This window comes from Ambystoma mexicanum, chromosome 3q (genome assembly GCF_040938575.1).
Source record: "Ambystoma mexicanum isolate Mex_15411 chromosome 3q, UKY_AmexF1_1, whole genome shotgun sequence".
Lineage (NCBI taxonomy): Eukaryota > Metazoa > Chordata > Amphibia > Caudata > Ambystomatidae > Ambystoma > Ambystoma mexicanum.
The window spans coordinates 908,921,857-908,948,060 of record NC_090926.1 but is presented as its reverse complement, the minus strand read 5'-3'; positions in this window follow the sequence as shown (position 1 = coordinate 908,948,060).

Genomic DNA, 26,204 nt, shown 5'->3' with positions numbered 1-26,204 from the left:
TGGGGGTGGTGGGAGACATGAGTGGGGTCCTGGTGGAGGGTGCCCCTGGATGGTGGGGGGTGGGGGTGGTGGGAGACATGGTTGGGGGCCTGGTGGAGGGTGCCCCTGGTGGCGGGGGGGTGGGGGTGGTGGGAGGCATGGGTGGGGGCCTGGTGGAGGGTGCCCCTGGTGACTGGGGGGGTGGGGGTGGTGGGTGACATGAGTGGGCGCCTGGTGGAGGGTGCCCCTGGATGGTGGGGGGTGGGGGTGGTGGGAGACATGAGTGGGGGCCTGGTGGAGGGTGCCCCTGGTGACTGGGGGGTGGGGGTGGTGGGAGACATGAGTGTGGGCCTGGTGGAGGCTGCCCCTGCACTGCTGGGGGGTGGGGGTGGTGGGAGACATGAGTGGGGGCCTGGTGGAGGGTGCCCCTGGATGGTGGGGGGTGGGGGTGGTGGGAGACATGGTTGGGGGCCTGGTGGAGGGTGCCCCTGGTGGCGGGGGGTGGGGGTGGTGGGAGACATGGTTGGGGGCCTGGTGGAGGGTGCCCCTGGTGACTGGGGGGGTGGGGGTGGTGGGAGACATGAGTGGGGGCCTGGTGGAGGCTGCCCCTGCACTGCTGGGGGGTGGGGGTGGTGGGAGACATGAGTGTGGGCCTGGTGGAGGCTGCCCCTGCACTGCTGGGGGGTGGGGGTGGTGGGAGACATGAGTGGGGGCCTGGTGGAGGGTGCCCCTGGTGACTGGGGGGGTGGGGGTGGTGGGGGACATGAGTGGGGGCCTGGTGGAGGGTGCCCCTGGATGGTGGGGGGTGGGGGTGGTGGGAGACATGGTTGGGGGCCTGGTGGAGGGTGCCCCTGGTGGCGGGGGGGTGGGGGTGGTGGGAGGCAAGGGTGGGGGCCTGGTGGAGGGTGCCCCTGGTGACTGGGGGGGTGGGGGTGGTGGGTGACATGAGTGGGGGCCTGGTGGAGGGTGCCCCTGGTGACTGGGGGGGTGGGGGTGGTGGGTGACATGAGTGGGGGCCTGGTGGAGGGTGCCCCTGGTGACTGGGGGGGTGGGGGTGGTGGGTGACTTGAGTGGGGGCCTGGTGGAGGGTGCCCCTGGATGGTGGGGGGTGGGGGTGGTGGGAGACATGAGTGTGGGCCTGGTGGAGGCTGCCCCTGCACTGCTGGGGGGTGGGGGTGGTGGGTGACATGAGTGGGGGCCTGGTGGAGGGTGCCCCTGAATGGTGGGGGGTGGGGGTGGTGGGAGACATGAGTGGGGGCCTGGTGGAGGGTGCCCCTGGTGGCGGGGGGGTGGGGGTGGTGGGAGGCATGGGTGGGGGCCTGGTGGAGCCTGCCCCTGCACTGCTGGGGGGTGGGGGTGGTGGGAGACATGAGTGGGGGCCTGGTGGAGGGTGCCCCTGGATGGTGGGGGGTGGGGGTGGTGGGAGACATGGTTGGGGGCCTGCTGGAGGGTGCCCCTGGTGACTTGGGGGGTGGGGGTGGTGGGAGACATGAGTGGGGGCCTGGTGGAGGGTGCCCCTGGATGGTGGGGGGTGGGGGTGGTGGGAGACATGGTTGGGGGCCTGGTGGAGGGTGCCCCTGGTGACTGGGGGGGTGGGGGTGGTGGGAGACATGAGTGGGGGCCTGGTGGAGGGTGCCCCTGGATGGTGGGGGGTGGGGGTGGTGGGAGACATGGTTGGGGGCCTGGTGGAGGGTGCCCCTGGTGACTGGGGGGGTGGGGGTGGTGGGAGACATGAGTGGGGGCCTGGTGGAGGCTGCCCCTGCACTGCTGGGGGGTGGGGGTGGTGGGAGACATGAGTGGGGGCCTGGTGGAGGGTGCCCCTGGTGACTGGGGGGGTGGGGGTGGTGGGTGACATGAGTGGGGGCCTGGTGGAGGGTGCCCCTGGTGACTGGGGGGGTGGGGGTGGTGGGTGACATGAGTGGGGGCCTGGTGGAGGGTGCCCCTGGTGACTGGGGGGGTGGGGGTGGTGGGAGACATGAGTGTGGGCCTGGTGGAGGGTGCCCCTGGTGACTGGGGGGGTGGGGGTGGTGGGTGACATGAGTGGGGGCCTGGTGGAGGGTGCCCCTGGTGACTGGGGGGGTGGGGGTGGTGGGAGACATGAGTGTGGGCCTGGTGGAGGCTGCCCCTGCACTGCTGGGGGGTGGGGGTGGTGGGAGACATGAGTGGGGGCCTGGTGGAGGGTGCCCCTGGTGACTGGGGGGTGGGGGTGGTGGGTGACAAGAGTGGGGGCCTGGTGGAGGGTGCCCCTGGTGACTGGGGGGGTGGGGGTGGTGGGTGACATGAGTGGGGGCCTGGTGGAGGGTGCCCCTGGATGGTGGGGGGTGGGGGTGGTGGGAGACATGAGTGGGGGCCTGGTGGAGGGTGCCCCTGGATGGTGGGGGGTGGGGGTGGTGGGAGACATGGTTGGGGGCCTGGTGGAGGGTGCCCCTGGTGACTGGGGGGGTGGGGGTGGTGGGAGACATGGTTGGGGGCCTGGTGGAGGGTGCCCCTGGTGACTGGGGGGGTGGGGGTGGTGGGAGACATGAGTGGGGGCCTGGTGGAGGGTACCCCTGGTGACAGGGGGGGTGGGGGTGGTGGGAGACATGAGCAGGTGTGCAGGGTAGTCCCCTGTTTTGTGGGCTGCCTGCAGGGGCCGTCGAGGGTGACAGGACCCACCCAGCCTAATCGCGTGTGTAACTTCGCACGCACCCCTGTAATACACGTACCAAGCCAAATCGCGTGTGATAATTCCCGCGCACCCCTGAAATACACGCGCCCAGCCTATTCGCGTGTGGAAATTCCCGCGCACCCCTGAAATACACGCGCCCAGGCTATTCGCGTGTGGAACTTCCCGCGCACCCCTGAAATACACGCGCCCAGGCTATTCGCGTGTGGAACTTCCCGCGCACCCCTGAAATACACGCGCCCAGGCTATTCGCGTGTGGAACTTCCCGCGCACCCCTGAAATACACGCGCCCAGCCTATTCGCGTGTGGAACTTCCCGCGCACCCCTGAAATACACGCGGCCAGGCTATTCGCGTGTGGAACTTCCCGCGCACCCCTGAAATACACGTACCCTGCTGTAATCGCGTGTGGGACTTCCCGCGCACCCCTGAAATACACGCGCTCAGGCTATTGGCGTGTGGAACTTCGCGCGCACCCCTGTAATACACGTACCAAGCCAAATCGCGTGTGATAATTCCCGCGCACCCCTGAAATACACGCGCCCAGGCTATTCGCGTGTGGAAATTCCCGCGCACCCCTGAAATACACGTACCCTGCTATAATCGCGTGTGGGACTTCCCGCGCACCCCTGTAATACACGCGCCCAGCCTATTCGCGTGTGGAAATTCCCGCGCACCCCTGAAATACACGCGCCCAGCCTATTCTCGTGTGGAAATTCCCGCGCACCCCTGAAATACACGCGCCCAGGCTATTCGCGTGTGGAACTTCCCGCGCACCCCTGAAATACATGCGGCCAGGCTATTCGCGTGTGGAACTTCCCGCACACCCCTGAAATACACGTACCCTGCTGTAATCGCGTGTGGGACTTCCCGCGCACCCCTGTAATACACGCGCCCAGCCTATTCGCGTGTGGAAATTCCCGCGCACCCCTGAAATACACGCGCCCAGGCTATTCGCGTGTGGAACTTCCCGCGCACCCCTGAAATACATGCGGCCAGGCTATTCGCGTGTGGAACTTCCCGCGCACCCCTGAAATACACGTACCCTGCTGTAATCGCGTGTGGGACTTCCCGTGCACCCCTGTAAATGACGTACCCTAGTTTTTCGCGTGTAGGATTTCACGCGCACCCCTGGAATTCCCGTAGCCTAGCTTTTCGCGTGTGAAACTTCCCGCGCACCCCTGTAAATGACGTACCCTAGTTTTTCGCGTGTAGGATTTCACGCGCACCCCTGGAATTCCCGTAGCCTAGCTTTTCGCGTGTGAAACTTCCCACGCACCCCTGTAAATGACCTACCCTGGCTTTTCGCGTGTGGAACTTCACACGCACCCCTGGTATCGACGTGGCCAGGGCAATCGTGTGTGGGACTTCCCCGCACCCTGGGATACACGTACCCAGGGCAATCGCGCGAGTGACTTCTCGCGCAACCCGTTGTACACACACGCGCGAATTTTTGAACAGTGGGTGTCCGTGTAAATGGCGTACACCTTTGCACATCATTAGTCCTTTGGGGTCACGGTATGGCCCATTGCTGTATGTGGGTGGTATTTGTTGGCGCAGGTTTTGGCGCACTTTCGTTGAGTGCGTCGGGACGCTACCGCCTGCTTACTTGTGGCGTACGTTTTTGGGCCTGTGCGCTGGTTTGATCGAGCGCTGTTTTGCCCTGTTCGAATCCATGAATACGTGTTGCCGGAGAGCGTGTGGGCGTTCCGCGCACTTGCCTCCTGTACTTCCCCGTGCCGCCCACATTCTTCCCCATTCCGAGTGTTGTGCCCCATTTTATTCCCCATTCCGAGTGTCCCGCCCTGTGTTCCGCCTACTTTAGAGCTGTGCGCTGCGCTCGGAGTGATAGCGCAGTGGCCGTGGCGCACGCCGTTGGTTGACCTGTGCGCCGGCGTGCGCCGCGCACTTTTTCAGCGCACGTCCTATGCTTTTCTTACACACGGACTTCCATGAATCGACGTGCGCTGGTTTCCCTGCGCTTTTCGCTATTTTTCGGCGCAGCGCACGTATAGGCCCCTCTGCGCCGGAATTTTAGGCGCACATTTATTCCATGAATCGGCCTCTTAATATTTAGATTTGGCTATTTGTGTCACTCAAGCACCAAATATTTGGCAAAAGCCCTTGCCGAACAAGGCCGTGGTGTTCTGCGATGCAGGTGCCCAGGAGACGCTGCCTGTCGATACGTAATGCATTGCGCCCACATCCACGCATCCAAACCTTGAAGAACCAAGGATTGGACCCTCTGCAACAAAGCCCTCGCAGGACAAGGCCAAGGTGTTGTGCGACGCAGGTGCGCAGGAGACACTGCACTTCAATATGTGATACATTGCGCCTACATCTGCGCATCCAAACCTTTAAGAACCGAGGATTGGACCCTGTGCGGCAAAGCCCTTGCTGGACAAGGCCGCAGTTTGGTGTGATGCAGGTGCGCAGAAGATACTGCACATCGATACATAATACGTTGCACCTAAGTCCACGCATCCAAACCCTTAAGAACACAGGATCTGACCTTCTGTGACATAGCACTCGCAGGACAAGGCCACAGTGTTGTGTGCCGCAGGTGTTTGGTGACAAAGGGGTAGTGGCGCAGAGTTGTGAGCATGCGATGCAGCCGTCGACCATCAGCGACCGAAAGTTAAGAAAGGTGTGGGACGGGGGAGTAGCCATTACTGCTTTCTACTAAACTTCCTGGCCTTGCGCGCACTTCCACCTAACCGTCTGACATAATCATACTCTGTCTCTGCGCAACCCTAGACTCTCTCCTCCAGCGGTTAGCCGTACTTTGTGTTTTGTGTCCTTTTTCTGGGTCCCCTCATTTTCAGTTGACTATTGTACTGTGATCTGTGTCCCACCTGGTTCCCTCCTTCTCTCTAGTTCACCCTTCTTCTTGGTTACTGGTGTTCTGTGAACTGTGTCACATTAGGCCCTCTCTCACTCCCTAGACTCTCATCCCTTGTGGGTTCTGTTGTACTTTGAACTGTCCCCACTACGCTCTCTCCCGCTCTCTAGGAACACACCCCAATGGGGGTACAGTTTGTAGTGTTGAGTGTCCTATCTGCCTCTTCTGTGTGTTCCCAACTGTGTGACCCCCTTCTGCACATCTTGCGTTGCGCGGTGCTGGGCTGTGCATCTCTCCTGTATCCTTTCACTCCCTCCTCCTCCTACTTCCACCTTACACCCTATATGGTGCTTTTTGTCTCCCCTATTTTCTCCAACTGCTACTCTATCTCCTATCCTATCCCTCTCACTAATTTGGAAAGGAAGATGCTCAAGAGGGACATCCTGGTCTCCAACCCAGGCCTCGCTATTGCTGATACCTACATCAGTCCTTCCTCCAGACAGACTCTTACAGACATCATCTTTGTTGTTCCCCCTCCAGATCTATGGACCTCTCATATGGTCTCGGTTCTCTCTCATTTTTCCTCCTCTCCCATTAATGGTGGCACTTGTTGGGAGGTCCTCTTGGCCCCTCTTCCTCTCAGAGTGGGCTGGCCTCTCCTCTTCTCTCCTTTCCTCTACTTCCCAATTTCTCTTCCTCAGAGACCACAACATCCACCTGGATGCTTCTAATCCCTCCTCTGGGCTCTTCCGCAACCTCTGCAACACTCTTTCTCTTTCCAATCTACCCTCCGGTCCAATACACTCTGCTGGGCATACCTTGGATGTTCTCATCTCCTCAGACATCCCCCACTTGAACCCTCTAATCACTCCTCTCTCTTGGACTGACCATTTTCTGCTCTCCTATCACCAGACGCTCTCTGTCCACCAGGCTAAACCCACCCCAGCACTGCCGCCTACCTTCTCGGTCATTCGGCCCATGAGGCGTGTGTCACTGGATGCCTTTGCCGCTACTTTCTCTGTTCCTCCTACGCCTGTGGTTGACTTCGCACTCTGACACAGTCCTCTCTACCTGCAACTTTCTATCTCCAACACTCTGGACATCCTGGCCCCTACTTCCATGTGCAACTCTTGGTATGACTCTGACCTCGCCCCCGTGAAACTCAAGTGTAGGGTGGCTGAGAGGAAGTGGAGGTCATCATAGCGCATCCTCTGACAAACTAGCATGCTGCCTGTTCCAAAGGCAATAAAGACTCTCTCCTGTCCAAGAAGAAGGCCCACATCCAAGCCCGTGTCTCTGCGGCCTCCAACAACACAGCCAAACTCTTTAAACTATGATAAATATCTAATAAATATCTAATAAATATCTCAACGCAATACAAAAAGGATATCATCATGGCCAAAAAAGAAACGTATAACAATAGGATTACACAAGCTAACTCTAGCATGAAGGAGATCTTCTCTATTCTAAAAGAATTGGAAACCCCAATTGCAGTACAGGACGACTCTATTAAAGATAAAACTTGGTGTACTGACATCCAGTTTGCACTAACTAATAAAGTGGCCAATCTCCAAAACAAAATAGCTCTAAAGAAAGCTTTACTATCAGCTCAAACTCAAACTCCCCTAAACAAAACACCAAAGTCTAAACCCAAAGAACATACTCAATTTAACTTCTCTAAGGTCTCAATTATTGAGGTAGAGAAAACGATTCTTGTGCTTAAACCATCCAATTGCAAAGGTGACCTATGCCCAGCACAACTGATCAAGGACGCTGCTAGAGATCTAGCCCCTTTTATCACCAAACTCATCAACGCCTCCTTCACTACAGGTACCATCCCGCGTAATCTAAAGGAATACTGGGTGCTCCCTCTTCTTAAAAAACAAACACTGGACCCCAATATACCCACCAACTACAGGCCCATCACTACGGTGCCATTTTTCTTAAACATTTAAGATAAGGTAGCATACACCCAAATTCAAAACTTCCTTGAGGTGAACCTACTCTTAGGCGCTCGCCAATTTGGTTTCCAACCACAACATGGCACAGAGACAGCCCTTATCGATTTAAAGGCCCAAATAGATTCACTAAGAGACGAGGGAAAATGAGCACTTCTCCTCCTACTAGACCTATCAGCTGCCTTTGACTTGGTGGACCATAAAGTCCTGTGTAGTCACTTCGACTCAGCAGCCCATTTTTCAAAGGAAGCCATAGTCTGGATTCAGTCTTTCCTTAGTGACAGGACCATGAGGGTCTTCTCCCCATCAGCCGCAGCAGACCCAATACCTATTACTTGTGGAGTGCCCCAGGGATCATGTGTCTCCCCAACACTCTACAATATCTTCACCAAGCCACTCTTTGACGATCTTGACAATCTGGGTATTACTTACACCAACTACGCAGACGATACCCAGATTCTCTTACCACTTACTGGGGATTACGGGGAAGATCTGGCTATGATATGATATGATATGGCATTTGTAACGCGCCTATACACAAGTGGTGAACAGAGTCTATAGCATTGTTCAGGCATGGATGGCCAACCATGGCCTATGTTTGAACGATGACAAAACAGAGCTTATCATCCTGGGTAACGCAGCTCGCATCTCAAAACTCAACCTTAATTACTCATCATTCATTATTGATGGGAATACTATCAAGGGCGCCAGAGAAGTAAAAACCTTAGGTTTTTACCTCGACTCAACCTTATCTTTTACCAAACAGGTAAATTCACTGGCTTCCTCTACAGCCTACACATGTAAATTAATACGAGCCGGAAAACAATTCCTGTCAGCTGACAGTTGCTTAATTCTATCCAGAGCCCTCATCCTATCAAAACTTGATTATTGTAATGCTCTCTACATAGGGGCAAACAAACAAACCATCAACAGATTACAAGTGCTCCAAAATAATGCTCTAAGGGCTGCTTTAGAAGAGTACATATATCTGAAATAAGAAGGAAACACAAATGGCTCCCCACCCTAGAAAAAATCAATCTCAAATTGACTTCCCTCATCCACAAATGCTTAAATAACAAAGCCCCTCGTTACCTAACAGAACGATTTATCAGAAAAAAATCCATCAGATCACCAAGAATAGCCAATCCCAACTGTCTTCAAGTGCCAAGATTTAAACTCTCCACCATTGGAGGGTCCAGCTTCCCGGTGAGAGCAGCACAACTGTGGAACTCCTTACCACGCCCACTCATATCTGACCAAACGTTTATCAAATTCAGAAAGAACACAATTCAATGGCTCATAGAGAAAGTATGCAACCCACACTATCCTACTGAACTAATTTAGCCCTGCCTGCATGTAATGTATTTTTTATTTAGATTTGCTAATATGTAAATGTTTGTTAATTATGACATGTTATCTACATATGCACTCTTCTATACATGTACCATACTGTTTTATCCTCATTCTGTCACGGTGAGGAAACTGTTTTTACCTTTGCTCCGCAACATCTGTAACTAAGCTGTAAGTTCTCTTTTTCACCTGCGCCCTGATACCTCAGGGTCCGGCGTTCACAAAAAATAAATAAACACATAAATAAACAAACAAAGTAGCTAGCCAATCCTTCTGCAGTCTCCACCTCTCCTGTTCCCTCTCAGGCCCTCAGTACGGCTCTAGCTTACCACTTCACCACTAAAACTAAGAACATTTTGTCCTCTCAATCCTCTTCCTCTCCCTCTACCTCTCTCAGCCACCCTCTGGCCGCCTCTCCCACTCCTCCTCTTTCTCGCTGACTACATCTGACAAGGTTTCTAGACAAGTCCGATCTATGAAAGTATCATCCAAACAGGTGGTCCTCAGCTCCTCCAGAACCATCAAGCACCACATTGACACCCTTGCTCCGGCCTTGGATGATTTCTGAAATCACTCTTTTGCCACTGGAACCTTCCCCTCTCTCCTCAAGCACTCCCTTGTGAACCCCTTCTGTAAAAAGCCTTCTGACGATCCTATGTGTCCGGCAAACTATCGCCCGATCTCTGTCACTCCTTTCCTAGGCAAACTCCTGAAAAATCTGGCCATCTCCCAGCTTACTCTCCACACTGAATCTGTTGGTTGTGTCTATGACCATCAATCTGGCTTCAGAGCAGCCAGAGGCATGGAAACTGATCTCTGGAACACCTGTGAAGATCTGCTCACTAATCTCAATTCTAGCCTGCCTTCTTTCCTCATCCTCCTTGACCTCTGCTTTTGACAAGGTCAATCACACCATCCTGATCAGTCGACTCTATAAGAACCTGAGCATCACGGGTCAGGCCCTGAAGTGAATTTTCTCCTTCCTCCTTCCTCCTGGACGACCCTCCAGGTCCAAATTGTGTCCTTTCTCTCCATCACCTCTCTCTCCACATGTGGTGTTCCCCAGGGCTCTAACCTCGCACCTTGGCTCTTCAATGTCTACTTAGTCCTTTTGGCCCACCTTTTCTCTACCTTCTCCTCTAACTTTCAATGTTGTTCGGATGACACTCAGCTCTCTTTCAGTCTCCCCTCAGCCTCCTCTCCTCTCTCGCTCATTCCTGACTGTCTATCCGCTATTCAGGATTGGAGCACCTCAAACGATCTCTGCCTTAATGCCATTAAGACTGAGATCCTTCTCATTGGGACACCTGCTTCGACTCCACTCTCTCCTTCTTTCCTCACATCACCCACCTTGCCAAGAATGCCCACTACCAGCTGCACCCCCTAAGAGGTATTCTTCCTCTTCTCACTTTCCCCCAGAATCTCACTGTCTCCAGAGCTCTGGTGCTCTATAGGCTGGACTACAGCCTCTTTCTCAATCTGCCTTCTTCTACTCTCCACCCTCTGCAACTAATCCATACAGGAATGCGAGACTTGTTCTTGGCCTCAATCCCAAGGACATATCTCTCCAGCCCTGAATTCTCCCCACTGGCTCCTGGTGGCTGCAAGGATCAAGATCAAAACCCTTGTCATCGTCCACAAGGCTTTCTGGGGCAGCGGCCTGCACTGCATCTAACTCTCTCTTCCAAAACACCTTCCTTCTCGAGCCCTTCACTCAGCCACCTCTAACTCTCTGAGGGTCAAACGCTTCTCCAGGCAGAGAGTGGGGGGTTGATCCCTCTCCTCTGCAGGTGCCTCCCTCTGGAATGGCCTCCCTGTCCCTCACTTGAGCCAGACCACCTGAAGATCTGGAAGCAGCCCAAGACTTTCCTTCTCTCTCTCTCTCTCTCTCTCTCTCTTTCTCCCTCTCTCTCTCGCCCTCTCTCTTTCCCCCCTGCTGACCTACCTTTCTGCTGTGCTTACTGGTCGCCTGGCTACCCTCAGAGATTCACTGGGTACCAGTCTCCTCCACTACCAGTCGCCCCTGCACTGCCTCCGGGCCTACTGCACACTTTGGGGCTGTAACGGTAACCCTACAGCCCCATGCCTCTTTGCACTTACCCAGAGCCTTGTAACCCTGCCTGCACTTATTCAGAGCAATGCTGCCCTGATTGAACTTCCCTTTCCCCTCTCTCTGGCTCTTCCCCATCTCACTCCCCCCTGCACTTTGCCTTTGCACCTCCACAATCTGAATGATAGAAGGCCTAGTAAGATCGTTTGTTTTGTCCTCCCTCTGTCTTTCCTCCCTTGTCTTGTCGCACCTAGAAACACTGGTGTACAGGGACAATATAAATGACTTTTCATATAATTTCCCCTATAATCCAAAACTATTGAAATTGAGTATCACTAGGAGTGACAAGTGAGGAGGGACACATAGCTTGTGGGTGATATTTGGTTATTTACCCACCCAATGACTGCCGAATGCCATGCAAATCCCAATGGCCCTTTGCACCTACTCCTGCTCGGCAAAAACACATCCTCCTGGGACCTCTTTAAGCTATTTCTATCAAGCAGGAACATCCAAATTTGACTTACCAATGTTATTTCTAAGCAGTCTGCTGAGAGTTAATGCTTAAGTGTAGCTGTAATTGTGCTACTTTGGGGCCAACATTTCTTCATCCACTTTATTGAAATCTGTTGCTTCCACTGAAGTGATGTTAAACTGAAGCATTGACAAAGGCAACTGTTTTGGCTGGTTTATAGGTACATCTATCCTATGTCTAGGCAATAACGCCATTTTGCAGCTGTTGCCATTTTATGCAAGTGCCAGGAAAATGCCTACCCCATGTCTACAGAAACACCCAATTTGCTGGCTTTGCCAGAGATTGTGCAAACTGCAGCGAAGGCAGTTCTCTCTGAGGGCCAGGGGAGAGTGGGTGGAAGATAAAGAGAGTGGGGTATGGAAGGTGAGAGAGATGGTGGGATTTGTGGAAAGTGAAGAGAGAGCGAATGGAAGGTGAAAGGATTGGAGGCCTTATGGTAGGTGAAGAGGGAGTGGAGATAGAGAGCAAGTCGGATGATTTTGGAAGTCGAAGGCGAGAGTGTGGTTTTTGAAGTGGTGAGCAGATGAAAGAGGAGAGCGGATTTCCTACTTGAACAATCTGAGTGTTCCTGGCTAAATCATTTCATGTCAGCAAACCCTGATATGCCGACCAGGCTGTCAGCAGTCAGTGTTTAACCCTTACACACAAAAGTACAACAGTAAAAAAGAGAACTTATAAAACATGGAACATTTGTCTCTAAAGCCCATCACTGTCTCACTCAAGAGAGCCGCTAGCTCCTACCACGCCAAGCTCTGCCTCCTTGTCCCTCACACCTGTAGCCATCCATCAATCTTGCTCACAGGATCTTTTGCCTTAAATCTGTTACTACCCTGCCCCTTTTCAAGTTGTTGTTTTGGTTTGCATAATTCAAGATATTTTATAGCTCAAGATACACTGAAACATTCTGCGATCTTATCATGGAAAAAGAAACAAACCAACACGTGACGTGAAAGTCATGGCAAAAAATAGTGCAAGCTACTGAAATTAGTTTGAGAATTCCTGCACCACAGCAGAATATCTCCCAACAGTGAAGAATTCCAAACAGAAGTACTGATTATCAAATACGCGGCCAACAATCACCAGTGCAGGAGTAGGACTAAGTGTGGCAACATTTGTCTCAGTGGATAGACATGGGACAGCACCAGTCCCTCCCAGGTCTCAGTCTGCCCCTGCCTCCAGAGATGAAGGCGAGCCGAGCACCTGGGAGCCGAATTAAGTCCAGGCGTGTTCTGATGTCAACAAAACAGGACAGTACACTGGCCCCACCCCATCACAAAGACACCACTCCCGCCAGGGGCGGTGAGATCCGACAATGAATTCATTTCCAACTGGTGATCAGGGGCGCCGAGTAGGTGTCTGCCTCAGGGCCTGGGTTCCCACTGGAGAAACGAGTTAAGGGTAAGTCTAAAAGCTTTTCCTCACCCTTCCATTCATTCCACATTTACTTGTGATATTACATCACCCCTCACAGACATATGGTGCCTCATTACGACCCAGGCGGTAAGTTACCGCCTGGGTCGTACCTTTGGTGGTTGGCGGATTTACCGCCCCATTCCAAGGTGAGTGGGGCGGTAAATCCCCATTTCCCATTTACCCTTCCCCATTCCCATTTTTGTCCCATAGGGCATAATGGGAGTGGGGAAGGAGATAATTACGCGACCGTAAATTACGGTGGCGTAATTATCTCCAAGGTCCCTTAGCACCATGGCCCTCATTACGACCCTGGCGGAGATCCATGGTGCAATTTGCACCATGGTCCATGGCGCAGAGCTGCCAACTCCGCCATGGGGGTTGGCGGACTCACCGCCCCATTCTGACCTTGGCGGGGCGGTTAGTCCCAAATCCCCATTTACCCTTCCCCATTCCCATTTTTGCCCCATAGGGTATAATGGGAGTGGGGAAGGCGTTAATTACGCCACCGTAGATTACGGTGGCGTAATTAACAAGAGGTCCCGTAGCGCCATGGATTTTTCCGCCCGGAAAATCCGGGCGTAAAAATCACCATGGCGCTACGGAAAGTCGTAATCTGGCGGAGAGGTACGCCATGCATTACGCTGGCGTATACCCCTCTCCGCCAGGGTCGTAATGAGGGCCCATGGATTTTAACGCCTGCAAAAAGCAGGCGTTAAACTCACCATGGCGCTAAGGGACCTTGTAATCAGGCGTTAAGGGTCGGCGCCGTTTACGGCGCCTTAAACCCCTTAACGCCTGGGTTGGAATGAGGCCCCTCTGCACCGTCAATGCACCATTTTAGCCTTACCCTTCCCAGCACACACACTATTCCACCCAAAAGTCCAGTCACGCCACAGGTAATTTGAAAGTTGGCTCCCCTGCTGGCGTTAACAGATCGAAAAAGGGTGTGCAGACAGACAGTAGACAGATCACCACAAGAACACCATTACAATGGAATGTTGTCTTTGATGAGAGGTTTTGCTACTGCATCAGGGTCTGACAGGAATTTTTTATTAAATAACCAGTGCAAAGTTGTCATTGTACCCTATGTTGCATGCATGTACAGTGTCCCAGCCAGGCAAAAAGGTTAATGATGAGAAAAACCTATTAGCAAGTACCATTGTAAGCAAGCAAGCCTTGAAATAGTGCCTCGATGCCCCCGGGCCGTTTGTGCGCTTTATAAATTCGAATAAATAAATTGTGGGAGCAGACTGAGGTTTGCGTAGACGAAGGCACATATATTGTTTTTAGTTAGGTTTGACACATATTAGATACTCACATATAGCAACACAGAAGGAGCAAGAAACATATTAAATGTTGCGTTTGCAGCGGTTTAGATAGGGCAGTATAATAAGCCATGTGTTTAGCTGTATCCAATGTTATGATTTGTAGCAAGCCGCACAATATGGAGTAAGGAAGGTACAGTGGTAGAAGCAAGGTTAGTGTGTTAACATAATAGCAATGTCACCATATTGGATGTTAACCCCTAGTATACCATGAACAGAATAGAACACAGGCCCTGATGTGAAGCTGCGGCTCTGTTTAGTTCAGTCCCAGAAGGTTATTTTTTTTTGGTCCTCAGGAGAGAAGCCGAGGTAAGAGGCATCCGCGGTGTACAGATACATGCTAATTGTATCCATCTTCAGGGCCTGAATGTGGTATGAATGGAATGTTTATTGTGGGAAGAGCAGGAAAGGATGCACCCTTTGAAGGACACATTCATGAGACTAGGGTATAAGGTTTTGTTATGCCAATAGGTAAGGAGAAGACTTAGAGCACTGCAGCCCTCATCCAAGAGTGGTCATCCCATGTGAATTACAAGCACACGTATAACCTAAAACAAATTAGTCCCTGAAATATAGACTCAAGAACGGTGCCCCAGTCACGTCATAATTGGTCACCTGGGGTTGAAGGAGATAAGGGGGGTGCCATGTCTGGAAGTTTCCCTAATTTGGGATAGGAGGAGCAGAAGTGATGCCAATACATTGAGTATAAGGTTGGGAGTGCAGCTTGTGTGCACGGCAGCGTCTGGTATAATCAGAAGGCCCATTGTCTAATCAAAGCAGAGTTTACCTCGCCAGTTTACTTTGATTGCGCCTGGATCGGAGGGCTGCACATCACCTAATGGTCTTGATTGAATTGATGTGTCAATAAATTCAAACAACCAATCTCGTACCTAAATTTATTAGTGACAATGTAGTGAGCCACATGTCTAGGGGAATCGGTTTAGATAAGGTGTTGCCAATCGGTCCAGGGACTATGTGTTAATGGTAATGTTAAAGGTTATTTATACTGTGCACTATCACCACCGGGGTCGTCCCCTGGTGCTCTAGCGGCTCTGAAGAAAAAGGAAGGGGGGTGAGTTAGTGGGAATAAGCTGGAAAAGTGCAAGAGAGCAGTGATGTGCTGTTGGCGGCCTCAGCCCGGTAATTCAATTGGCTGGGCTTGGGGTATTTTACTGTCAGTAGTCGTCATGTGCTGTTGTGTGAGTCTATGTGTGGTTTGTTTTGTTGTTGCAGTGTAGTGAAGTTTGTGCGGATTGTTGTGTTGTAAGGTTGTGGTTGTGTTTGGTTAGAGTTTGAGAAGTGTATGCAGAGGGGTGGAAATTAGCATGTGGGGGATATTAGCATGTTCTATAGGTGGTAGCCAATGAAGGTGGTGGAATAACATTGTAATTGTAACTTGTGTATTCAGATTTTTCAATTTATCACTATGTAACCTGTAACTGTATGGGAGGTGATGAGCTCCCTGTCAATTCGGTCCTATGTTACCGGCTGAGGACTTTTTGCATGAAATAAATCTTGTTTTCCCTTACAAAGAGGTGCAATGATTATTTGGCCTTTTGGATTCATTTTACAGATTGGGTTTTGGGTTGCTATTCTCGTTACAAATTGGTGACCCCGATGTGATCCCAGACTCTCTGTGAAGTCGAGAGGGGTGTCCCAGTTGTGCATCCTGGGGTGACCAGTCCCAAGTGCATGATCTGAAGAGGTTGCTAGGCGCCATGTTGCCAGAAGGCCTGCCTGCTCCAGATTGTGCAGCCTCTTTATGGGACCACGTATCTGAGGCACTCGATAGAACACATAGATGTAAGTGTACCTTTGCGGGAGAAAACAACAAGAGGAGTGTGTGTGTATGTGTTTGTGGAATTAGTTTACTTGCAGAGGAAAACGTTCGTTTTTGTGCCTGACTTCGATCCAGCTACACGCTTCCTGGAGGAGGCGTGTCACTCAGCACGTGACTGTATCACGTGACCTGGCGCCACCTTAAAACCCGGAGGCTGCCACCCGCTCAGTGTGAGCGTTTACTTGCAGAGGAAAACGTTCGTTTTTGTGCCTGACTTCGATCCAGCTACACGCTTCCTGGAGGAGGCGTGTCACTCAGCACGTGACTGTATCACGTGACCTGGCGCCACCTTAAAACCCGGAGGCTACCACCCTTGTGGCTGTAAGCCCGGTGGAAAGAAGCCCATTGGCTGTTATACGGCTGTTGTACGCAGTGGACGCAAATAAGCCGTATGATGGGCCCCCAAACACGCCAAAAACAGAAAACACGAACACAGTCCGAACGAGCGGATCATCCCTTGCAGGCATCGGTATACATCGCTGAGGAAAATACCTCGAGGGTCAATGATGTAAATGAGGTAAGAACTGTCACATTAAATGTGCCTACATGTCTCAAATCACACAAACTGAAAATGGCGGACACACAACGCCACTATATACAGTAAGCTCCTTGCTTACTTTGACAGAAAATCTTATTATTAATGTCAATTTACTAACTCACTGTCGACTGAAATTGACGCCAAATGCAACACGTGAACAAATACTTCTACTGCCCTGCGCTCTATGCTTAACGAGGCAAGCAAGAAAGAGTGCTCTAAGTGCTGCATACACAAAATATGCCCAAGTACACGAAAGTGTAGATGTTCTGGATAAAACAGCATTAGCGGAGAACTGCAATAAATGTGAAATCTTTACAATCCGGTCCGTGACTTTATCTACTGGCTCTACGACCCGAGTTGCGGAACTGAGAACGCAGGATAATGTGTGCGAGATAAATACCTCCTTGATCCAGTCTCCTTTCGATGTAACGGATTCAGAACTATTGTCAATCCAAGTGTCTGCAAACACCTTATCCATGTCCCCCCTAAATCAATCAAATGGTCAGGTAGACAAAAATACTGTACAGAATAAATCTCAAACTAAAGAAGGAGCTATGACGCCCATGATGGTAGCAACTGCAAAACTGCATGAAGCTGAATCTAACGTGCTAATGTCATCATATGCCTCCCGAGGTGCCACAAAAACTGGACTTGTAAACCGCAAACAGAGCTCAACTAAGTCTAACCTGTTACACTCTCATCTACCTATAACAGCAAATAGCACCGGAGAAGTACATGAAGTGGAAACTTGGAACCCACATGAAATTTCTACAACACCTCAATCACATCTGCTTAATATAGAAACAAATCCAATACCAACTTTAGAGACCTCATTAAAAGCTCTAGATCCAGTAGGACGAGAGGCACGTCTGACAGAGAGGCTAACTGCTGATTACAATGCCATCAAAGAAAAACTGATACAGAGTTTCGGAGAAAAGTCCAACTCTAAGCATGTAAATCGTATATTAAGCAGACATAGCCCCAATAACATCTGCCGTCACTCTAAATTTGGTTTTTTTGATCAGAATCTTCCAAACCACAATTCAACAATTGATTACACAACCATCGGTGATAAAAATGCTGTAAAGACAGTTGAGATGGAGAATCTAATCCAAATGAATGAAGACGAGGTAGAAAATGAGTCTCTACAGCAACGTAGGAAGAGACGAGATTCCATGGCCAAACAAACACATGAAACGGCGCCAAAACTTACAGCTGCTACTTCTGCACAGGATCAAATGAATAAATCCAACCTGTCAGTAGCAGCTGGCATTCAAATCCACAATAATGTATTGGCCGCCACTTCTTTGGCGCTAATCCCGTTCGTAAAACTGTACGAGAGTCTAAATGAGGCTATAAAAGAGCAGAGTACGCAAATTACTCAGCTTATCTCAAAAATTGACAAGATGGAACATATGAATAATGCCTTGCTGCAAAGAATGGACAGAGAGGCGGAGACGTCCTCACAATGGCAATATCGCCTTGGAGATCTTCTAGCAAGTACCCACGTGGATAATTCCACCTTAATGGCCGCAACGCTTGAATGTATGAAATGGGCAAGGCACAATATTCCAATAAATACGGAACAATTACCAGAGCACTTAAATGGAGCTGTCACGCTGAATAAAACTACTCCTGCTCCTAAAATCACAAACTCCGTTTCAGCTGCGGCCCATCTCTCAAAGAACAATCTTCAAGTGGAGTCATCTAGTTCTAACAGGAATAATAGACAACTCCAGGAAATTCCTGCTCAAGCAGTCAAAACTAAACCAAATACTGAAGCCCCGCTGACCTGCTCAACTACAAATACTAGTAGGGCACTTGCAGACAGAAGAACAACTTCAACGGTACAAATACAAGAAACCCAGACCTCCTCTGATGCTGCAGAAATAACAGATCCGACCCACTTGGCTATAGAGATCGGAGAACCAATACAATCACTGGAAACTCACAGTGCGACTGGAAATCAAACACTACCGTCTACATCGAGGCTCATAAACTCGTTTGACATCTTTAAGGGTGGAGCAAAAAATTTTCAAGTGGACAGCTTAAAGATACCAACACTGTCTGAAAAAAAGGAACGATTGGCTCCAAAAAAGCAAGCAACCAATCAAGGAAAAAAACGTAATACTAATGTAAAACAGTTTGTAAGAAATATAGTAACTCCACAAAAGCTTGCGCTGTTCGAACGACCTACAAAAGAGGCTGCTGTAGATAATGTCATCACTGTGCAATCAAAGGAGAGACGGAATAAATTGAATGATGCAAAATCATCGTCAATACAAAAACAAAATCCAAATAAGCGTGCTCGTCTAGATTCGATTTCTGCACAAGATGAGGACTCAGTAGACCTATGTGACCTCTCAACTTACTCAATTGACTCTGACAGTTCCTCCTTGACCTTACCTACAGAGACATTGAGTAAAAGACAACCAATTGGACCAAGCAAAGTACTCTCTAGGAAACTTATAGGTGATGAGGATAAAGGGCATAGAAAGGTCACCATGTTTCCTCCTACCTTTGATACGAACTCCTCGGAACCTAATCAACCTAGAACACACCAAGTTACAAACAGAAAAATGGTATCTGAATCATTACAAAATTTTAATCCGAAAATGACTGCTGCTCAGCGAAATAAACAAATCTCATTAAGAATAAGTGAAAGCGATGGACGTCAATCTAGCTCCAAATATCATTCTTGGAGAATTAGAGTGGAAAATGTGATGTCTGATGATAAAGATGTTAACTTAAACGGAAGAAACATTATGAAACTACTGCATATCATCCCTTCACTCCGTACAATTACATCAGAAGACATTCAAATTGTTGAATACATTTCAGAGGAATCCGCTGACAAAGTTTTCTTACATATTAATTCATCAGCAGTGGAAAAAACTCTTTTTGCTGCACAAGATGAACTGCTGGCCTTTGGTTTTGAAATACACTCAGAGAGAAATATGTTAAATTATGGGAAAAGTGATGAAATAAAATCAAGAAATGATTGTCGTCGCGAAAAATTGAGGAACCAATTGTCATTGCGAAAATGTGGAGTAGAAACAAAACCTACATGGAAAAATTATGATGAAACCATAAAACGAGCTACATCACAGAAAGATCAACAAACATAACCATCACCAAAAACGGATATGGAAAAATGCGGGATCCTCTCTTGGAACACCAGAGGATTCCTTCATCTATTCAATGAGTTTCCTAAGGCCTTAATAAATAATTTTGCCATTTGTCTCCAAGAAACATGGCTTCGAGAAGTTCCATCGAAAGACGGTTATTCCATCATTCTAAATAAAGCAGGAAAACATCAACGTGGGAGACCTTTCTCTGGTTTAATCACAATGGTTAATAATGCCTATGGATGGGAGGTCATTCAAACATTCATGCCAAACCTCTTTGTACTAGGAACTCTACTACAGCTGAGCCAGAAGGAAAATATACCCTCCCCACAACTGCTAATTATTAATCTTTATTGGAACCCAGCCATGATCTCTACTGCAAGTTTCATTAAATCAGTAACGGCAATTATTGATCCCTATTTAACATCAGATTTGGAGACCACTATAATAATATGTGGAGACTTTAACTTCTCATGGCTCGAACTACCTCCCAAAAATAAGACTGAACAAACTGTAATACGAACTAGAGGAGATAAATGGTTAGAAGCGATGCAATCGAGAAACTGCGAGATGGTCAATGGTTCAATTAAAGGTGACATTCCCCCAAACTTTACCTGGAACAAAGATAAAAGCCAAAAAATATTAGATTACTTTTGGATCTCTGCTCCTTTCTGGTCAAAAGTTACAAAAATGTCAATAACTAAAACAGCAGTGAGTGATCATAGTATATTGGAACTAATCTGTATTCTAGAACAGTGCATAACATCAGCACAGTATGATTTACCTCTGGAAGCGAATGAGGGGCTGAGTAGGCTACGAATCAAAAACCATCACATCCGTCAGCTGAGAGATGGCCTTAAGGATGACATAACAACGACTCCCGACAAAATAAACTATGCACCTTTGCTAATCCAATTTGGCACTACAAAAAAACAAACTCACAAAACCTCGCAAACTCAGAAAAAATATATATATAGTGCACAGGTAAATTTGCAAAAGAAACAAATGACCAAAAGCATCAGGCAAATCAACAAGAAAGATATTAAGTCTTTTGAGAAAAAAAGGGAAATCCAAAACTGTAAAACGAAATACCGAAACTGGTTAAAATCTTTCAAGATAATCAGAGATCAAGAACGAGCTGAAACAATGGTAGGCCTAATTATTCAGCGGAACTCACGAGACATCTGGAAAATTTTAAATAACAACAACACTCAAGATTCTGGTTTCATTAATGGAATATCAAAGCTTACCTGGGAACAACATTTTAGGAAAGTATTTGTAAGCACTTCAACTTTAAGCAGCCCAATACAACAGATAAATCCGGTCACATGGGATGTATGTGAATCTAGAGAAAAAATTCTTACTCAAATAACACAATTGAAGAATTCTTGTGCAGCGGGCCCTGATGGGCTAACAAATGTTCTATTAAAAGAAAAAAAGGAGCTTTGGGCCGACTTTATTGTAGACCTGTTTGAGCTAATTTCAGAAGCTAGGATGATACCGTGCTCATGGAGGACTGCAATTATAGTACCAATATTCAAGAAAGGCAATAGGGAGAACCCGGCCAACTACCGCCCAATTGCCCTCTTGGATATAATAGGGAAAATCTTTGCTACTTGCTTACAACAAAAACTCTCCAAATGGGCATCTTGTAACAACTTATTGGATAAGCGACAAACAGGTTTCACAAAGGAGGTCGGAACTGAAATCAATCTCTTCATCCTAAACATACTTAAACTTGAATCATTGAAGAACAAAGGGAGCATCTTCATAGCATCCATAGATATGCGGCAGGCATTTGACCAAATCAATCGCACAAATCTATGGGAAAAATTAACATCATGGTCATGCCCTCCAAATATTCTCCATCCACTTATGGCCCTACACACAGGTACCTCAATAAAAGTCCGCATCGATAATAAAGGCACCGTGACAAATGAAATTCCAACCACCAAAGGAGTGAAACAGGGATGCCCCTTGGCAGCCCTACTGTTTAAATTATACATTGCTGATTTACCAAAGGCCTTTGCGAATATTCGCTGCTTTCCACCGAAAATAAATAACCAACCTATTAGTTATGCGACATATGCCGATGACATTGTATTATTTGATCAAACTAAAATAGGACTCCAACGTCTAATACAAGCATTGGTAATATATCTGCAGACAAACGGTTTGGAAATAAATGCTGGGAAATCAAAGATCATGTCCTTTGGACCAACAAAGAAAAGATTGGCTGAGAATTTCAGTTGGTATGCAGCTGGAGAAAAGATCGAGACTGTACACACTATACGTTATCTAGGGATACAAATAAACAAATCCATCAGAGAACAAGAATGGATCTTAGATTTGAAGCATCGCATGACTTCTTTCACCCTACAAGGAAAACGCCTACATAACGAATTTGGCAAATTTACCCTGATTCCAGTCTTAACCTTTTATCGACAAAAAGTCATTCCTACTCTGACCTATGGGGCGGAGGCCGGACTAAACATCGATAATCGTATTTGGGCAGTTTTGGAAGGGCAATTTTGGAGAGGAGTTTTAGCTCTGCCAAGCTGTGTGTCTATTGTCGCAATAAGACATGAACTAGGCCTTGATCCCTTAGACGGCCTGATTCTTTGGAAGTCCATTGTTTTGTTACGAAAAATGAACCTAAAAATAGTCGCTCCAGCCTATGAGATCTTAAAACAAAAAGAAGATAAACAATATTCAGGGATGATACATATTTGGGCTACGAAAATTAGGAAATCTCTAGCGGTCATGGATATCTCTTGGGAGTCTGTATGTAACACACCACAGATTGCAAAAAGAAAACTGAGATCCTGGTACTGGATAAAAAACGAAGAACGTCGAATGGCAATGTCATCTTCGCTTAATTTAGGCTTGACATGTAATACTCTAGACAAGCTGCCCAAATACTTAACAAGATTTCCGTCAAGATACCATCGCAACAAATTTTTAAGATTTCGGCTAAATTTATATGAAACTAAAGAGATAATGTACCTGAGACACTACAAAGAGATAGATGATAATAATTGTAGGCTCTGTAATAATGAAGTAGAATCACTTAAACATCTAGTCTCTGATTGTGACCAGGTGGCGACTCAGCGTGCATTTTTCTTTAAACATCTAACAACTGTCCAACCAACGGACCATCTGTGGTGCATGCTGGTAGCTGGAAATAATGTTAAATCAATTTGTGCAGTGGTAGATTTTCTCGATAACATCTTGGAGAAAGCCTTGTGCTGAAAACAAACTTTTCATCTGAAAGAGCCGGAAGAAAACAATGAACCTATAAGAGAGCTAATTGATGACAAAGAAAGATGATGAAATTTTGTATGAATTTTTGTAATTGAAGTTGTGTAAATAACTAATTGTTACAAGTAAAATAAAAAAAATAAAAAAAAAAAAAAAATAATTGTCAGTGTGTGGTTTGTAAAACACCACTTGGCAAGATATAGTGGTTTATTTCTATATATAGGAGTGGCCAGAGGGATCTCCTCCACCGAGAGAAAATGTGACGTCACAGCATATATTGATATGATATGATATGATATGATAGGTTATTTATTATTAACTTTGTGAGGGAAAGAGAAAGGAAACAGGATCTCCTCCATTTGAGAGGAAAGGCAGTGCTGTAAGCAGCTTTCTCAGAGGGGTACTCTACCCTTTCTCACTTTCCCCCAGAGGTTCAGTGTCTCAAGAGCCCTGGTTCTCGCCAGGCTAGACTATTGCAACAGCCTCTTCCTCAACCTCCCTTCTTCTGCCCTGCACCCTCTGCAACTCATCCAGAACAGAACCGCAAGACTCATTCTTGGCCTCAAGCCCAGAGACTGCATCTCTCTGGTGCTGAAATCCCTCCACTGGATCCCTGTGGCTGCAATGATCAAAGTAAAGATGCTTTGGATTGTCCAGAAGGCTTTCTGGGACCCACCTACCTTCAACGCTGCCTACTTACTGTCCCTCACGAGCCCTCCGCTCATCTACCTCCAACCTTCTGCGAGTTAGCCGGTTCTCCTAGCAGGGAGAACCTTATCCTTAGCAGGTGCCTCCCTTTGGAATAGCCTCTCTGCCACCCTACGTCTTGAGCCAGATCTCCTGAAATTCCAGAACTCCTCAAGACCTTCCCCTCCTCCTCTTCCTTCTCTCTCCCTCTACCCTGCTAACCTAGTCCTTTGTCCTTTCCCTCTCACCCTCCTACTCCTTACAACATGCTGGTGTACCTCAGAGTCTCACTGGTCCCCACCACCACAACAGTCCTCTCTCACACTTGCCTCAGGGCCCTACACCACACCCAAACTCAACAAACTGATAAATGAACCCAAGAGAGTGGATCTCTCTGCACTTACCCCAGTCTCAACCGACCGGGTGCACTTGACACTCCCCTCCCTGTGACCCTCTGTGCTGTCACGACCCAAAGCCCTGATCCCCACTGGCAAGCCCATTGGCCAGGTAGAATCAGGACTCGGATCTCAAATAAGGCCTGGCATCCACGTCTCAGGCCCTCTTGGGGCCAGTCCTGGCACCTTTGGCACCAGGCTCATACACAGTGAAAGACATCTGCTCAGGGAACTACTTTATTTAGGCTTTCATCCAACATGGAAGCATCCACATAACTTGATGCCAAAGAACCAAGCTATGCGGTATAGTGTTTTGGGTGTGGTGGCCTAGGGACCACTTTACATGGACTACTTTGCAGAGGCTATTTAAACCACACCCGAACAAGACAACACGCTTCACGTTACTTTGCAGCTAGCAACGTGACGCTCACCGTGTCCATCTTACTCACGAGCCTGGGAAAACAGAACCTGCAGAAAGACAAAAGAACATCGTTAGCAGCAGCATCTTACCTGTGTTCTCCATCCTTCACTGCTGGCTGCTCCTGCATAGCTCTGTTGGATCTGCGCTCCGCCCGGACCAAAGGACCTGAAAAAGGAAGAAAAGACATCATTAATGGAGGTATTAGAGACATTTCAATCACAAATTGCTTAAAAGACTTACCTGGCTGATCGCCTTTCGGCCGGCATCGCTCCGGGAATCCACACGTGCTGGGAGCACACCGCAACCTATGAAAAAGGGAGAAAACACAGGTCAGCGAAGACAAGACAACGCAGCGCTGCGCAAAGTGCTTACTTACCGCATCATAGCGCTTATTGTGTGCCATCATTTACAGGCAAGGTCCAGTTTAGCCAGTTTGCCACGCGGGTGCTCTGCATTTTAAGGGAGAAAAAAGAGACATTATCAAACAGAGGAAGGCATGCAAGAATAACAACTCAATAAATAGCAATAAGACCTACCTGAAAGATATTACTTGGGCCGCTGTCAGTGAAGTAACTGGACCTCACATGCCTACGACAGACAATGCGCCCCTGCCCAGAAAACAGGACGGAGAGCACGCTAACTTCTCCAACAAGGTGAGAAGAGGGCCCAGGGGCCGAAGTCATACGGGAGGTAGGGGGAAAACTTACCTTGGTCGGCCAGTCCTAAACACAGTCCTCCTGTATTTCCAGGCAGAACTTCCACCGAGAACCATACCAGGGAATCAATAAGAAGGATACCAGTGACAAACTGGCTGGGTGGCGTTCCCGTGGATACCAGGTGAGCGTAACAGAATGCAAAGCCTACCATAACTAATCCACCTGGGCGCCATGGAGACATCGGAAATTGACCAATTGGCCCAATTGTTGGGGGACCTTCGTGCCGAGGTTCATTCTGCCCGACAAGAGACTAATGCACTCCGAAGAGACCTAAAAGTGACCAAAGATTGCACCGAGGAGATCGTTAGACAGTTCTTGTGATCACAGGCAGGACAGACTCCTCTGCCTGGGGGAAATCCATTGATGCAAAATCCCACCTCCTCATCTTTTACCCCTACTCCAGTACAGATCATGTTACCTGGAACAGTTCCCCTGGCACCACCAGAAAGGTTTTCAGGCGACCCACAGAAGTATGCAGGATTCATAAATCAGTGCTGCCTTCATTTCCTTTGTCGCCCTGGAGCATTTCCAAACGACTAAGCTCGGGTAGCTTTTGTCTTATCATGCTTGAGTGGAAGCGCAGCAGATTGAACGGTGCCGTTGGTGACCCATGATGATCCACTGTTACAGTACTATGGGGGGTTCCAGAGAGAAATGGAAAAACATTTTGCTCGCCATACCCAGGAACAAGCAGTTGACAACGAACTCTTATCCCTCCGGAAGGGGAATCAGGACTTGTTGACGTACATTGCTACTTTTAATAGACTGGTTGCCGAAGCCAGGTGGCCAGAAAACCAAAGAACCACGTTATTCCATCGAGGCTTGCGAGGTGAATTAAAGGACTTCTTAGCCCAGGTAGTTGATCCCCCCATAGACTGTACTGAATTCATAAATCTGGTCGTACAGCTAGATCACCAGTTGCAGGATCGAACAGCAGACCGGTCCAAAACAGACTCTCGTGTGGTTTATGCTCGATCAAGGGACAATGCACCACGGGTGCCAGAAAACGCTGTAGAACCCATGCAGATCGGAGGGATACGACCTCCATTAACAAAACAAGAGTGGGATAAAAGAAGATAACAACAACTTTGTTTGTATTGTGAAAA